The sequence below is a fragment of the Balaenoptera acutorostrata genome, chromosome 11 (genome assembly GCF_949987535.1).
Source record: "Balaenoptera acutorostrata chromosome 11, mBalAcu1.1, whole genome shotgun sequence".
NCBI lineage: Eukaryota > Metazoa > Chordata > Mammalia > Artiodactyla > Balaenopteridae > Balaenoptera > Balaenoptera acutorostrata.
Genome location: NC_080074.1, coordinates 24,094,044 through 24,110,256, shown reverse-complemented (window position 1 = coordinate 24,110,256; position 16,213 = coordinate 24,094,044).

The following is a 16,213-nucleotide window of genomic DNA, read 5'->3' as shown; positions in this document are numbered from 1 at the left end:
ACCTCTTGTGATTACAGTTGGCTCTCAGTATCCACAGATTGAGCATTTGTGTATTCAACCAACCGCAGTTCAAATATTTTTGATGTGCTCAAGAGACTTGAGCATCTGTGGGTTCTGGTATCTGCGGGGGATCCTGGAAGCAATCTCCCTTGAATACAGAGGGAGATTGTATTTCTTCCCCACTTCTTCCTCAAGCCCCATCATCTCCCAGGCCAATGAGTCAGACTCCCTAGGAAAGACAGAAAAGAGGTTATCTGGGGCCACCAACATCCCCCTAACCCCCCAGTTTCTCCACAGAGTGCCAGGGAACTCCTAAAGGGTGAGGCTGTTCTCCAACTTTAATACTTAGCTAAGAAGAAACCTCATTCTTTCATTAAATACAACAAACATTTTTTGAGTATATTTGGAATAACTTGTGTGTGTTGAATCTATTTTTTCAGCTGCTCAGTTTATGAAATCTGAATACGGATCAAGTGTTTTCCATGAACAGTGCTTAGCAGAAGCACTCAGAAAATAACTGGTCTCATAGAGTCTGAATTTTAGTTGAGGCATACAGATAAGAAACAAACAATAAATAAGCAAATTATATAATACACTAGAAAGTGATAAGTACTACAGAAAAAATTTAAAAGGGGCGTTTGGAAAGGATAAGTTTACTCACCTTGAAATGGGAAAAAGAGCTTCACAGAGATTGCCCAATTACCAACTGGAAGAGCTCAATCTCTTTTCCCTACACCATGCTGCCCTAATTAAAACAGATTATAAAGTCATTATGTATTAATGGTAATATACGAATATAATGGAATATATGTGATTTAAATTACAATCACATTTCTAGAATACATGGTCAGAATAACTTGGGAGCATGCATTCACAGGGAATTTTCTTTTCATTTTAAAAAATTCTTTAATGTTTTATTTTTTTAGTGTACAACACTATATTTCTATTCTATATATACTCTGTAAACACCAGACACATTTTAAATCTATTCTGGTAGTAATTTTGGATTTTGCCCTATTTTTAAAAGAATACACATTTGATCGTAGAAAGCACAAGTGCTCTTTATTGGAGAAACATTTGATAAATGAGAGACTCAGAAGACCTGAGTTCTAGTCTCAGATTTGCCATTAAGTACATGTTTGGTCTTGGATAAATTATTGAGCTTTGTCTGTTCTCAGCCAGGCATTGAGCAAAGGTGACTTCCACACTTAATAAAAGGCCCTCCAAAAATGACAACAGTCTGTGGAAGTTCATATAAACTTGAATACTCAATTTAGAAATGAATTATTTACACACAGGTTAACTACCTGTTTTCTAAAGTTGTCATAAAAACGTCTAAGGGGAGAATTCTAATTTTTTAAAACATTTTTATTGGAGTATAATTGCTTTACAATGGTGTGTTAGTTTCTGCTTTATAACGAAGTGAATCAGTTATACATATACATACATCCCCATATCTCCTGCCTCTTGTGCCTCCCTCCCACCCTTCCTCTCCCACCCCTCTAGGTGGTCACAAAGCACCGAGCTGATCTCCTTGTGCTATGCGACTGCTTCCCACTAGCTATCTATTTTACATTTGGTAGTATATATATGTCCATATATACACTACCACTCTCTCACTTTGTCCCAGCTTACCCTTCCCCCTCCCCGTGTCCTCAAGCCCATTTTCTAGTAGGGCTGCATCTTTATTCCTGTCTTGGCCCTAGGTTCTTCATGACCTTTTTTTTTTTTTTTTTTTTTTAGATACCATATATCTGTGTTAGCATATGGTATTTGTTTTTCTCTTTCTGACTTACTTCACTCTGAATGACAGACTCTAGGTCCATCCACCTCACTACGAATAACTCAATTTCGTTCCTTTTTATGGCTGAGTAATATTCCATTGTATACATGTGCCACATCTTCTTTATCCATTCACCTGTCGATGGACACTTAGGTTGCTACCATGTCCTGACTATTGTAAACAGAGCTGCAATGAACATTGTGGTACATGACTCTTTTTGAATTATGGTTTTCTCAGGGTATATGCCCAGTAGTGGGATTGCTGGGTCATATGGTAGTTTTATTTTTAGTTGAGAATTCTAATTTGATTGCCCTGGTGGTGCCTATGTGCAGTGGACTGTATTCTCTACGCTGTTACATGGAAAGTGAGTTATTGCCCTTTCTCTTTTAATTTTAAAGGAATCAAAGGGCGAAACTACCACTGCTTCCCTTTATTCATTAAGTCTCATTAGTTACTGTAAAGTTTTATTAACATTAGGCCTTTTGGGGGTCAAACAAAAGCACTGAATATTATTAACTCTATATCCTGGTATCTCTTTGATGTCAAATATTTACATTGATGCTATATGATTACATCTGTGACATGTTTGCCCAGGATAACTATGACTTCTTTAGGCTCCTTTATTCCAAGCTCCATGTCTTTTCATTTATCCCAGCTGGAAATTCTCTCTCTTAACTATCTCTCTCTTTGAATTCCACCCACCAGTAAGTGTAAGAAGAGCTAAAGACAGGTTAGTATTTCAAGTAACATCTCACCACTGTCCCAGAGAACAAATCCCGCTGCCTTCTCCAAATTCGCTGCTTCCCCATCTGTCTCCAAAGCTCTCTAGGCTTTATTTTTTCTATCTGAGAATAAGACTTTAAAAAACCTCATAGTTTCTTTTCCCTTTTTGTTGTCTGTTTCAGGACTATGGCCATTCCCTTATTTCTTACCAACTGAATATTTGTGAAATAGCCTGGCAAATGGACTTCAGGCTTCTCTACACAGAAGTCCAATTGGCTGAATTACTGAGTCCATCTTGTTCCAACCGAGTCTCTTGAATTCTGGTCAGGCTTCATCCAGCCTGGGGCTTTCTTCTTACCGGCACTGACCCAGTGGGATCCAGGACTGTTTCCAACATCAGCTCTAACCTCAAGAACCTCACAAAAATGGGCATTATTTTCACGTTCCATCTTAAACAAGAGTTCCAGTGACATCTACAGCTCTTGCACCAAACTAAGAGAACTAATCCAGAGGCACCTTGGGGTTAGAGAGAACAGAGAGAAAGTTCCTATTGCACTCCCACTGTTGGCTGATTATGTACGGAGATGTACATCCACCCTGTCTAGCGACACGTGGTTATCAAGCACTTGAAGTATGGCTAGTGCGACTGAGGAATTGAAATTTTAATTTTTATTTGAAAAGTTAAATCAGTTAAATTTAAAAACTGATGCTAAATTTGGTTATTGAAAAACTTTTAAGGAACAACTTGGGCATGTGATTCTACATTGTCAACTCTTAATTTTATGAAGCCTAAATACAGATCAAGTATTTCCAACGAAAATTTAGTGTCCAACTGAGATGTGCTGTTTAGAATATACACCAGATTTCAAGAACTTAGTAACGAAAAATATAAAATATCTCATTAATAATTTTATGTTGATTTCAGATTGAAATAATACTGTTTCTTTCTTGGCTGTGCCCTCAACATCTAGTCCAATGTCCTGACATGTAGTGGGTGCTCAATAAAGAGCTGACTGAGTGAGTGTTGTAGATGAGCTAGAAAACTGAGAGGCAGTAGAAGCAGGGACCACAAGCAGAGCTAAAGAAGAATGCTGGGCCCTTCTCACCACTATCTGCCCGTGAGCTGCTTTCCCACTGGTGAATAATGAATGTATTTTTTTTACATATGAGATGTGTTCAGTTGTCCCCTAATCTTTGAGTCTGGCTTTTCAAATGGATGGTAATGAGGTTCCAGAGAACATCAAACCAAAGCAAATACCACAGTGGATGAGTAAGTCTGAGCCAATTATAGTCTACAGACAAGGAACCTCATTATAAAACCCTGCAGCTGGGGCTCAGGGTGTGGTCAAGATCCCTTTCATCGGGTTGTGAAAATGTCACACAATTGGAAAAACACATTAGAGTCAATATACATCCATCTCCACACTGAATTATTGCCAAAGCTGAACATTTGCATTCAGCTTGAAAGGAGGGAAGGAAGGAAGGAAGGAAGGAAGGAAGGAAGGAAGGAAGGAAGGAAGGGAGGGAGGGAGGGAGGGAGGGAGAGAGTGAAGTACAGAGTAGCTGTCTAGACCTTGGTCCCACATGGTGTTGAATACAACAATTTTAGCATGCACACAGGCACTACCTTGCTGTGAGAGCCAGGAAGGACTTACACAAAAGGAAGGTTAAACCCCAGGAAACAAGGAAAGGCATGAACATCTAATTTCCTTCAATTTGGTATGATGTTAAATAAAACCCAGCAAGAACTAAAGTGCACAGGACCACCCTGGCAGCAGGGGAGGAAAATCCAACACTTATAAACAAGCATCTTTCAGAAACCCAAACAAATTTTGTTTTTTAACACTTTGTAGTCAAGGCATAGAAATGTTTAGTTCTGATTTATTTATCTATTCTTCCATTCATTTAATAAATTCAAACCACGTGGCCTGTGCTAGGCTAGGTACAGGATGTAATAGGTAACTAACAAATGTTTTGTCTTTCTGAGGACCTTCAGTCTATTACACGGGAGAGACAGTCACAAACGAATAATCAGATTGTAAGACATTTTTTAAATAGGTAATTCTAGAAGCCTAGTTTCCTAGGGCTGCTGAAACAAATTACGACAAACTTGCTGTCTTAAAACGGCAGAAATTTATTTTCTCACAGTCCTGGAGGTTAGAAGTCTGAAATCAAGGTGTCAGCAGGGACATGATTTTTCTGAAGGCTCTAGGGGAGAGTGCTTTCTTCCCTCTTCCAGGGTCTGGGGGCTCCAGGTGTTCCCTGGCTTGTGGCTACGTAACTCCAGTCTCTGCCTCCTCTTCAAATGGCCTTTTCCTCTTCTCCATCTGTCTCTCCTCTGTGTGTTTCTTATAGGGACACTAGGCATTAGTTTTAGCACCCACCGAGATAAAGCAGGATGTCTCATCTCAAGACTTTTAACTTAATTACATCTGCAAAAACTGTTTACAAATGAGATCACATTGACAGGTTCCAGGATGTGGACAGGTTGCTCCTGTGTGCTCCTAGCTAAACCCCACTCTGCCCTTTTCTCAGCACGCATAGTTTCACCACGACTATCCGCCCTGTCATTACCACAGTGTGCCTTTTACCCTGTTTACACCAGTTACCACAAGAATCCCTGAATCCCAGGCTAGCCTCATTCCCAGGACTGTTGAGGCAACACCCACCGCGTCTATCACTCTCTATCCTCCTACCTTGCTTAATTTTTCTTCATAGCACTTGTCATCACCTGAAATAATATATTTTAACTTGTCTATTTCCTCCCAGTAGATTGTAAACTCCATGGGGGCAGGGATTATTGGAATTTTTGTTTATTTTATTCCCTGCTATATCTCTAGACTCCAGATGACAGTAGGTGCTCAATCACTATTTATTGAATGAATGAATGAATGAATCTCATTGGTCACGACTTATACACATGACAAGACCTGCAAGGGAAACTAGGAAATGTTGTCTTTCTGCAAGTGATCATAAGCCTTGCTACAAATTGGAAGGAGGAAAGAAGAAGTATTGTAGGACAATCAGCAGCCCCTATTGGAGAGGGCACCCATTAAGTGATCTTATGTAAACCTTATAAATATGTTTACCTTCACTAAAATAAAACTATAAAGCAGCATGCAAAAATTATGTGACTCAGGAGTTTTGGTGACAGAAAGCCCTGTCAGCAAAAAAAGAAAAGAAAAATAGATACATACATAGATCATCAAACTCTACTGTTCATGTGAGCAAATTGGTCCTCAAGGAAGTAACAAAACTTACTCTGGGACACGAAATCCACTAAGTGTCAAAATGAGGGCCAAAACTTTTGGTTTTGTGTTCTCCCAGGTATGCCATGAAATTTCTTGTCGAACTGTTAGGTTGTTGTTGATTTTCCATAAACAGAGACATGCGGGGAGAGAGAGATGACTATACACATGGTCAGAAAATCCATATCCTTCAGACAGGGTTAAAGAGTAAGAGGTGAAGGAAACTCAGGAGAAAGGAGAGGCCAAGACATTCTGAATTTGTGAACTCTTGTGTTTTAGGTGAAAAGATTTTAAAAATGTTGTATTAACGACTGTTGGAGTCCAGCTAGTTCTTGATGTCTTTCTGTTAATCCAATACCTTATCTGCTGTATTATTTACTTACTGAATATTGGACCTGTGCTTTTAAATGTAACCTTTTCAACTGGAATCATAGGTAAATTTCCAGGTTCATTTGTGTTAGCTGATTGGCTATACATTGTTGAAAATGAATTAAAGTAAAAAAAAAAAGTCACCTTTCTATCTTTTCCAGATCCCCTCATAAGATCTAAGTGTTGTAGAGTGTTGACGATTTTGCTGGTGATGTATGAGGCTGAGCCAAACTCAGTTTCTCCTGTTCAGATGTTGAGGCTAAGGAAGTGCTGACAAGCAGGAGTAAAAAAAAAGAAAAAAAAAGTTGGCACTTCTTTTGGCAAGCTATTTGACATGTGGAGCCATTATTATTTTAGAAAGAAAGATGGCTTCCTGTGACAGACCCAATCCTCTCTACCTGCCCACCCCCACCACTACCACATACACACAGAAGATCATCACCTTGCCTGAAGTCCTGAAACCAATTACTAAGAAATAATCTCTAGAACCACTTGTGTCTTCATGCTGTGAAGTTTAAAGTACAAAGAGAGGAGACAAGGTCTTTCTAACACAGGCAATTGATCCCGCCTCAAGGAAGCAGGATGTGAGTGGTACTGCCATAGCATTGTGTTTTCCCTACCAGAGTCCTGACTCCGTTACACAGTAATTCCTCCACTATTAGTATTCACCTACCTACTCTGTGCTCTGTGAGGGAAGAATCTGTCTCAGTCTTTTCACCTAGACATCTCCAAATCTTCTATAGAGCCTGGGCATAATAGATAATAAATATTATTGAATTGAATCAATTCAGCTATCACAGCTAAAAGGGAAGATGTGAGGGTTAAAGTAAGTCGGGGCATGGAGAGCATCAGGGTTAAGGAAGGGATATGTTAACATAAAAAAAAATGGTTGAATACAAACTCAATAAAATTAAATATCTGCTCACTGAAATTTAGGTCTTCATAATCTGATGACCTCACTTTATAACCTAACTAAAAAAATTTTAAAGCAAGATATATTTCTTTAGCGTGCAAACAATATAAAGGGAGTCTAAACAACTTAAGCTATTGTTGCTATATTAATAGATGGCATTGATTTGGGTCAGTGTCATTTTAAGCTTCACAGGAGATAGAAAGAAGCATAAATTGGTTGTCATAGAAATTAGGACATGATTCAGATTCTTAAAGAAGCTTGATTGGAATTTGGAATTGACTTGCAATTCAATATATTTTTAGCTGATGTTGAAGCCAAACTCAAAACGAAATCTATCAGTTAATTAAGTGTATAGAAGAGTTTTTAATTAGATTTCACCAAAAGAATTGCTGTGATGAAATAATGGTATCCTATTTAGCATATTTGCTCCAAATTTCTCCCCCTATTCCCCAATTCTACTCCAGCTTTTCCTAACCCCTCAAACAAAAAGAAACAAAAACAAACAAACAAACAAAACAACCTTTATGAGTATATGGGAGAGCTGTAATTTCCTGCCTTACTTGTCATAGGTCACTAGAGGTCCTTTTCAGAAAGTATTGTTTTGAGACAGAGAATGCTGTAAAGTCCTTCAAATGTGTGAGTTTCACCCCAGCTATCAGTGTTAGAAGCCTCAAATTCTAAGAAGTAGGTGACATGAAAGTTGATTAACTTAGCATTTGTATTTCTAAACATATATAAATTATGAAGAGATATATTTCTATAAATATAGTGCTAAGGGGAAAAGGAAAGATCTTATATAAACCTTATATTACCTTTAGTAAAATGAAACTATAAAGGCAACACCTTTTATAAAGAGACTATCTTAACATTTTAAACATATTAATTGTGTAATTATAGTCACTCTGCTTTTTGTTTATATTTACAATTTCTTCTTCACTAAATACTTTTCAGTATAACAATGGCTAATGTCTATTCAGCTCTTACTATGCTTTGGGTGCCATATTAAGTGTTTATGCACACTGTAACATTTAATTGTCCCCAAAACCCTTGGGATAGATACTATTATTATCTTCATTTTACCCATAAAGATATTCAGCATAAAGAGATTAAGTGACTGGCCAAATAAATGGCAAACCCTTTTTTTTTTAAGGACATAAGATCTATTTTTTTTTTACATCTTTATTGGAGTATAATTGCTTTACGATGTTGTGTTAGTTTCTGCAGTATAACAAAGTGAATCAGCTGTATGTATACATATATCCCCACATCCCCTCCCTCTTGAGCCTCCCTCTCACCCTCCCTATCCCACCCCTCTAGGTGGTCACAAAGCACTAAGCTGATCTCACTGTGCTATGCAGCTGCTTCCAACTAGCTATCTGTTTTACATTTGGTAGAGTATATATGTCAATGCTACTCTCTCACTTTGTCCCAGCTTCCCCTCCCCACCCCGGTGTCCTCAAGTCCATTCTCTACGTCTGTGTCTTTATTCTTGTCCTGCCACTAGGCCCATTAGAAACATTATTTTTTTAGATTCCATATGTATGTGTTAGCAAACGGTATTTGGGTTTTTTTTCTGACTTACTTCACTCTGTATGACAGACTCTAGGTCCATCCACCTCAGTACAAATAACTCAATTTCATTTCCTTTTATGGCTGAGTAATATTCCACTGTATATATGTGCCACATCTTCTTTATCCATTCATCTGTCCATGGACATTCAGGTTGCTTCCATGTCCTGGCTATTGTAAATAGTGCTGCAATGAACACTGTGGTACTTGACTCTTTTTGAACTATGGTTTTCTCAGGGTATATGCCCAGTAGTGGGATTGCTGGGTCGTATGGTAGTTCTATGTTTAGTTTTTTAAGGAACCTCCATACTGTTCTCCATAGTGGCTGTATCAATTTCCATTCCCACCAACAGTGCAAGAGGGTTCCCTATTCTCCACATCCTCTCCAGCATTTACTGTTTGTAGATTTTTTGATGATGGCCATTCTGACTGGTGTGAGGTGATGTCTTATTGTGGTTTTGATTTGCATTTCTCTAATGATTAGTGATGTTGACCATCCTTTCATGTGTTTGCTGGTAATCTGTATATGTTCTTTGGAGAAATGTCTATTTAGGTCTAATGCCCATTTTTGGATTGGGTTGTTTGATTTTTGATATTGAGCTGAATGAGCTGTTGTATATTTTGGAGATTAATCCTTTGTCAGTCGCTTCGTTTGCAAATATTTTGTCCCATTCTGAGGATTGTCTTTTCATTTTGTTTATGGTTTCCTTTGCTGTGCAAAAGCTTTTAAGTTTCATTAGGTCCCATTTGTTCATTTTTGTTTTTATTTCCATTTCTCTAGGAGGTGGGTCAAAAAGGATCTTGCTGTGATTTATGTCATAGAGTGTTTTGCATATGTTTTCCTCTAAGAGTTTTATAGTGTCTGCCCTTACATTTAGGTCTTTAATCCATTTGGAGTTTATTTTTGTGTATGGTGTTAGGGAGTGTTCTAATTTCATTCTTTTACATGTAGCTCTCCAGTTTTCCTAGCACCACTTATTGAAGAGGCTGTCTTTTCTCCACTGTATATTCTTGCCTCCTTTCTCAAAGAGAAGGTGACCATATGTGCATGGGTTTATCTCTGGGCTTTCTATACTGTTCCATTGATCTATATTTCTGTTTTTGTGCCAGTACCATACTGTCTTGATTACTGTATCTTTGTAGTATAGTCTGAAATCAAGGATCCTGATTCCTCCAGCTTCGTTTTTCTTTCTCAAGATTGCTTTGGCTATTCGGGGTCTTTTGTGTTTCCATACATATTGTAAAATTTTTTGTTCTAGTTATGGGAAAAATGTAAATGACAAACTCTTATCTCAAACTCCAAAGCATTCACCACCTCCCTGACTTTTAGGAAATGCTTATACATTTGTATCATCTGGTTACAGATAATATGCATAATAAAGACCCTTATATCTCTTTAAAATGACCACTCATTTTGTGATTTTATGACTTTTAGAGTGGTTCTGGATAGATCCTGAGTCCCACTTCTGTCACCTTCCCCCCTTTTCATCCTTGTCCTGAATTAACAGTTCTAAAGGTCAGCTTTATCTACTAACTTTCTGATGAAAAAAACCTCCTTCTCTAACATCCATTTTGCCTCCTTTTCCCATTTCCACTGGAAAAATATTCCCAAAGGAAATATTCATAACATCTGTACACAAGAACAGGAAGAAAGAATTCTTCTCCCAGTTGTCAACAAGTGTACTGTCACTCCTTAAGAAGCTGGGATCTGATAAGATAAAATTCGGCGAGCTGAGTTGTACCTTGAGTGATTGTACATGGCCTTCACAAAAGGAAGCCTACATACAAAGTTATGCTAGTTCCTACTTTGAATTAAGCAACATTTTGAAAAATTACATAAAATTGTTTTATATTGACAACCAAATGAAGTGAGAATGGTGTGTGGATCCAGATCACCCTTTTATTTTGATAGAGTTATTGTGTCTGCTACACAATGTCACCAATATGCATGATGTTCCTTAGTCCCTGGTATGATGGTTTTTCCTCTGGGTTTATCTGTGAAGTGGGAGAAAAAAAAATTAAAGCGACAGCAATGAAATAATTCTTATTATGAGATGCATCAAAAAGAGTTAAAAAAAAGTATAATGAGAAGCATCAAAAAATGCAACCACTTCCCTATGTTTCCTTTGATTGTGACGGATTTCAACTAGAGTTGAAAGACATGAACAGTCTCTAGGTCCATACAGAGTGAAGTAAGTCAGAGAGAGAAAAACAAATATCGTATATTAACACATGTATGTGGAATCTAGAAAAATGGTACAGATGAACCAGTTTGCAATGCAGAAATAAAGACACAGACATAGAGAACAAACGTATGGACACCAAGAGAACAAACGTATGGACACCAAGGCAGGAAAGGGGGGAGGGATGAATTGGTAGATTGGGATTGACATATATACACTACAATGTATAAAATAGATAACTAATGAGAATATGCTGTGTAGCAGAGGGAACTCTACTTCACTTTGCTGTACAGTAGAAACTAACACAACATTGTAAAACAACTACACTCCAATTAAAAAAAAAAAAGACATGATGAGGACTTTCAAGATGGTGAAAGAGTAAGATGTGGAGATCACCTTCCTCCCAACAAGTACATCAAAAATACATTTACATGTGGAACAGCTCCTACAGAACACCTACTGAACACTGGCAGAAGACCTCAGACTTCCCAAAAGGCAAGAAACTCCCCACGTACCTGGGTAGGGCAAATCAAGCCTTGGTAAATTTAAGAAAATTGAAATCATATCAAGTATCTTTTCTGAGTACAATGCTATGAGACTAGATATCAATTACAGAAAAAATCTGTAAAAAATACACACACATGGAGGTCAAACAATACACTACTAAATAACCAAGAGATCACTGAAGAAATCAAAGAGGAAATCAAAAAACACCTAGAAACAAATGACACTGAAAACACGATGACCCAAAACCCATGGGATGCAGCAAAAGCAGTTCAAAGAGGGAAGTTTATAGCAATACAATTCTACCTCAAGAAACAAGAAACATCTCAAATAAACAACTTAGCCTTACACCTAAAGCAATTAGACAATTGACAACAAAAAAAACCCCAAAGTTAGCAGAAGGAAAGAAATCAAAAAGATCAGACCAGAAATAAATGAAAAAGAAATGAAGAAAACGATAGTAAAGATCAATAAAACATAAAGCTGGTTCTTTGAGAAGATAAACAAAATTGATAAACCATTAGCCAAACTCGTTAAGAAAAAAAAGGGAGAAGACTCAAACCAAAAGAATTAGAAATGAAAAAGGAGAAGTAACAACTGACACGGCAGAAATACAAAGGATCATGAGAGATTACTACAAGCAACTATATGCCAATAAAATGGACAACCTGGAGGAAATGGACAAATTCTTAGAAAAGCACAACCTTCCGAGACTGAACCAGGAAGAAATAGAAAATATAGACAGACCAATCACAAGCTCTGAAATTGAAACTGTGATGAAAAATCTTCCAACAAACAAAAGTCTAGGACCAGATGGCTTCACAGGCGAATTTTATCAAACATTTACAGAAGAGCTAAGACCAATCCTTCTCAAGCTCTGCCAAAATATAGCAGAAGGAGGAACACTCCCAAACTCATTCTACGAGGCCACCATCACCCTGATATCAAAACCAGACAAAGATGTCAGAAAAAAAGAAAACTACAGGCCAATATCACTGATGAACATAGATGCAAATATCCTCAACAAAATACTAGCAAACAGAATCCAACAGCACTTTAAAAGGATCATACACCATGATCAAGTGGAGTTTATCCCAGGAATGCAAGGATTCTTCAATATATGTAAATCAATCAATGTAATACACCATATTAAAAAACTGAAGGATAAAAACCATATGAACATCTCAATAGATGCAGAAAAAGCTTTCAACAAAATTCAACACCCATTTATCATAAAAACTCTCTAGAAAGTAGGCATAGACAGAACTTACCTCAACATAATAAAGGCCATATATGACAAACCCACAGCCAACATCGTTCTCAGTGGTGAAAAACTGAAACCATTTCACTAAGATCAGGAACAAAAAAAGGTTGCACTCTTACCACTATTATTCAACATAGTTTTGGAAGTTTTAGCCACAGCAATCAGAGAAGGAAAAGAAATAAATGGAATCCAAATCAGAAAAGAAGAAGTAAAACTCTCACTGTTTGCAGATGACATGATACCATACATAGAGAATCCTAAAGATTCTACCAGAAACTATTAGAGCTAATCAATGAATTTGGTAAAGTAGCAGGATACAAAATTAATGCACAGAAATCTCTTGCATTCCTATACAATAAGGATGAAAAATCTGAAAGAGAAATTAAGGAAACACTCCCATTTACCACTGTAACAAGAAGAATAAAATACCTAGGAATAAACCTACCTAAGGAGACAATAGACCTGTATGCAGAAAACTATGACACTGATGAAAGAAATTAAAGATGATACAAACAGATGGAGAGATATACCATGTTCTTGTATTGGAAGAATCAATATTGTGAAAATGACTAGAGTACCCAAAGCAATCTACAGATTCAATGCAATCCCTATCAAACTACCAATGGCATTTTTCAGAGAATGAGAATAAAAAACTTCACAATTTGTATGGAAATACAAAAGACCACGAATAGCCAAAGCAATCCTGAGAAAGCAAATTGGAGCTGGAGGTATCAGGCTCTCTGGCTTCAGACTATAGTACAAAGCTAGAGTAATCAAGACAGTATGCTATGGGAACAAAAACAGAATTATAAATCAATGGAACAGGATAGAAAGCCCAGAGATAAACCCACACACATATGGTCACCTTATCTTTGAGAAAGGAGGCAAGAATATACAATGGAGAAAAGACAGCCTCTTCAATAAGTGGTGCTGGGAAAACTGGAGAGCTACATGTAAAAGAATGAAATTAGAACACTCCCTAACACCATACACAAAAATAAACTCCAGATGGATTAAAGACCTAAATGTAAGGCCAGACACTATAAAACTCTTAGAGGAAAAACATTTCCCAAATGTAAAATAGATAGCTAGTGGGAAGCAGCCGCATAGCACAGTGAGATCAGCTTGGTTCTTTGTGACCACCTAGAGGGGTGGGATAGGGAGGGTGGAAGGGAGACGTAGGAGGGAGGGGTTATGGGGATATACGTATACATATAGCTGATTCACTTTCTTATACAGTAGAAACTAACACAACAATGTAAAGTAATTATACTTCAATAAAGATGTAAAAAAAAAAAAGACATGAACAAAACAGTCAACTTTTGCTTTCTGACTATGGTGGGCATAAAAATTAAGTGGAATTATTGTCTAACTAATCTTTCCCTAAGCACTGTTAAGAGATAAACTGAAAAGTATAAAAAAAAATTGGAGTTTAGTAAAAACCGATTAGACTCAACACCAACAGGAAGTGGTTAGGGGTACTCTGAAGACAATGGCCAAGGATAAGACTTATGTAGAGAAGGTACAGAAGCAAAACAAGGAAATTATTTGATTGGCTATAGTTTAAAGCCTAGTTGGGCTCTGATTGGTTGTTCCTAGGTTTTGATTTCATGACTTTGAGGCATTTCTAGGCGTTAGTTTCGGTTTGCTTACATAGGCAGCCTGGTAACAGAGCCACACCAGTCTAATGGCCTCCTGGTTTAATTAATTGAACAGCACATGGCTGAAATTACTTTTTTAGAGAAATATAATAAATACATCTTGCCAAACAGCAAATTGAGCTGGAAGAAGAGGATTGGAATGAATTTGGAGTCAACACACCTGAGCAATTCTAAACAACCTGGAAAAAAAAGTCCTGTCTAATTTTGAAAGATCTTATAAAAAGCTTTCAAATTCCTGCAGACTCTCTACTCCATGTTAAAAAAACAAAACGAAACAAAACAAACTCTCACCAACAGTAAATGGTGGCTTCTCCAATTGAAGACCTCCATATGTTAATTTTCACAGACTCTTTATTTTCTTAAAAATTTTATGCATTTCTTAAAGTAAATGAAGACAGAGAACAATATATCTCCATTCTCTTAGTCAAAACTTTCTAAAATTAAAGATTTTTAATTTGAACTTTCCTTGATTTTCTCTCCTTCAAACTGAAACCCCAAACCCATTTAGTTCTTTGCTCTTGGATCTTTCACTATATGTATTAGAACAAGTACATCTGAAAGCAAAATTTAGATTAAAATGCCTTAGGTTGAAGTGTTTTCACTAAAATATTCTCCATTTCAGAAAACTTTTTTGGCTTTTATTTACATTTGAACACCTTTGTAAATTAGGTTGGCTTTTTTTCCCCCCTAAAGTGGCTTAAAACTTTTGCATCCTTAAATGAAGATCCCTTGATTAGATACTCAATCCAATATGTTAAAAATGAGCTTCCAATAAAAGCAGCTTCAAAGAAGCTTTCCTAGCCTATAACTATAAAAAAGTCTATTTGCCTATTTAGCCTGCCATTGCTGAATAAAGAACAGTTATAAATGTCATTGAAAACCAGACTATTTATTATATTTTCCCATCTGCTTACTACATTGGTTATTTGAGTCTCTTCTAGGTGTAAAATGCTTTATATTAATAAATTCAAATGATGTCTGTTGTCTTGTACAAACACAGATGTCATTTTTGCAGCTTGAACTTGCTTAAGTTCACAAAATAAAATATTAAAAAATAAAAACATGAATTTTGAATTGAAAGAGGGAAAAATTGTAGTGAGCATGAAAAGCCCATGTTCAACTTTTATACATTCATCTCTTACTCAACTATACAATGTTTCAACTAATCACTAACCTCCACTAAATAAGGCACTTTAAAAAGTTTTTTTGCTGTGATGGCATCAAATGTAACCATTTCTTATCAACCCTTATAATGACTCATCCATAGATATCCAAATTCATAACCAGAGCAAAATCTGTTTTTCACTTTGTTTATGAAAATTGAAACAAGTTAGGGCATTGGTTACACAGGCAAATTGGTCATCTGTCTATTCTTAGCCACAATGATTTCACCAAAAAATGAGAAGATTTATTGGACCAATTAACATAGCCTAAAAGGTACTCTGAGGACACAGGTCTCAGCTTTTGTTTTCAAAGCAGTACAGAGTAATAATACTTCAATATGATTGCAGGGAAACTATAATATCAAACACTGGCCTGGCTTGGGAATCTAGCTCCAAGCAATCCTCTCCCTATTTCTGTGAGATTCATATTTGATACATTCCAGCTCATTTTCAAGAGCCATGTCCAGCAGTCAGGAATGGGAAGCATATTGTTAAGACTGCATCTGTTTTCTCTGAGTGTGAATTTTGCACACTTTAGAACAACACTTCATCCTCCTGGAAGATGAAATTGATTATGATGACCACTTATTGAGCACTTACCATATGCCAGGCTTTGGACTAAGAAATTTTTATTATTTAATCTATATGACAACCCTATGATACAGATATTATTCTTATTATTTCCATTTAACAGATGAGGAGAAATAGAAGCTGAAAAGCCTCAGCCTTCCCTGAGATCATACTCCTATAAAATGAGAGCGTTTCAGAACTACAACCCAGATTTGGCTAAGTCCAGAATGTATGCTCACAACCACTATGCTCTATTGATTTCA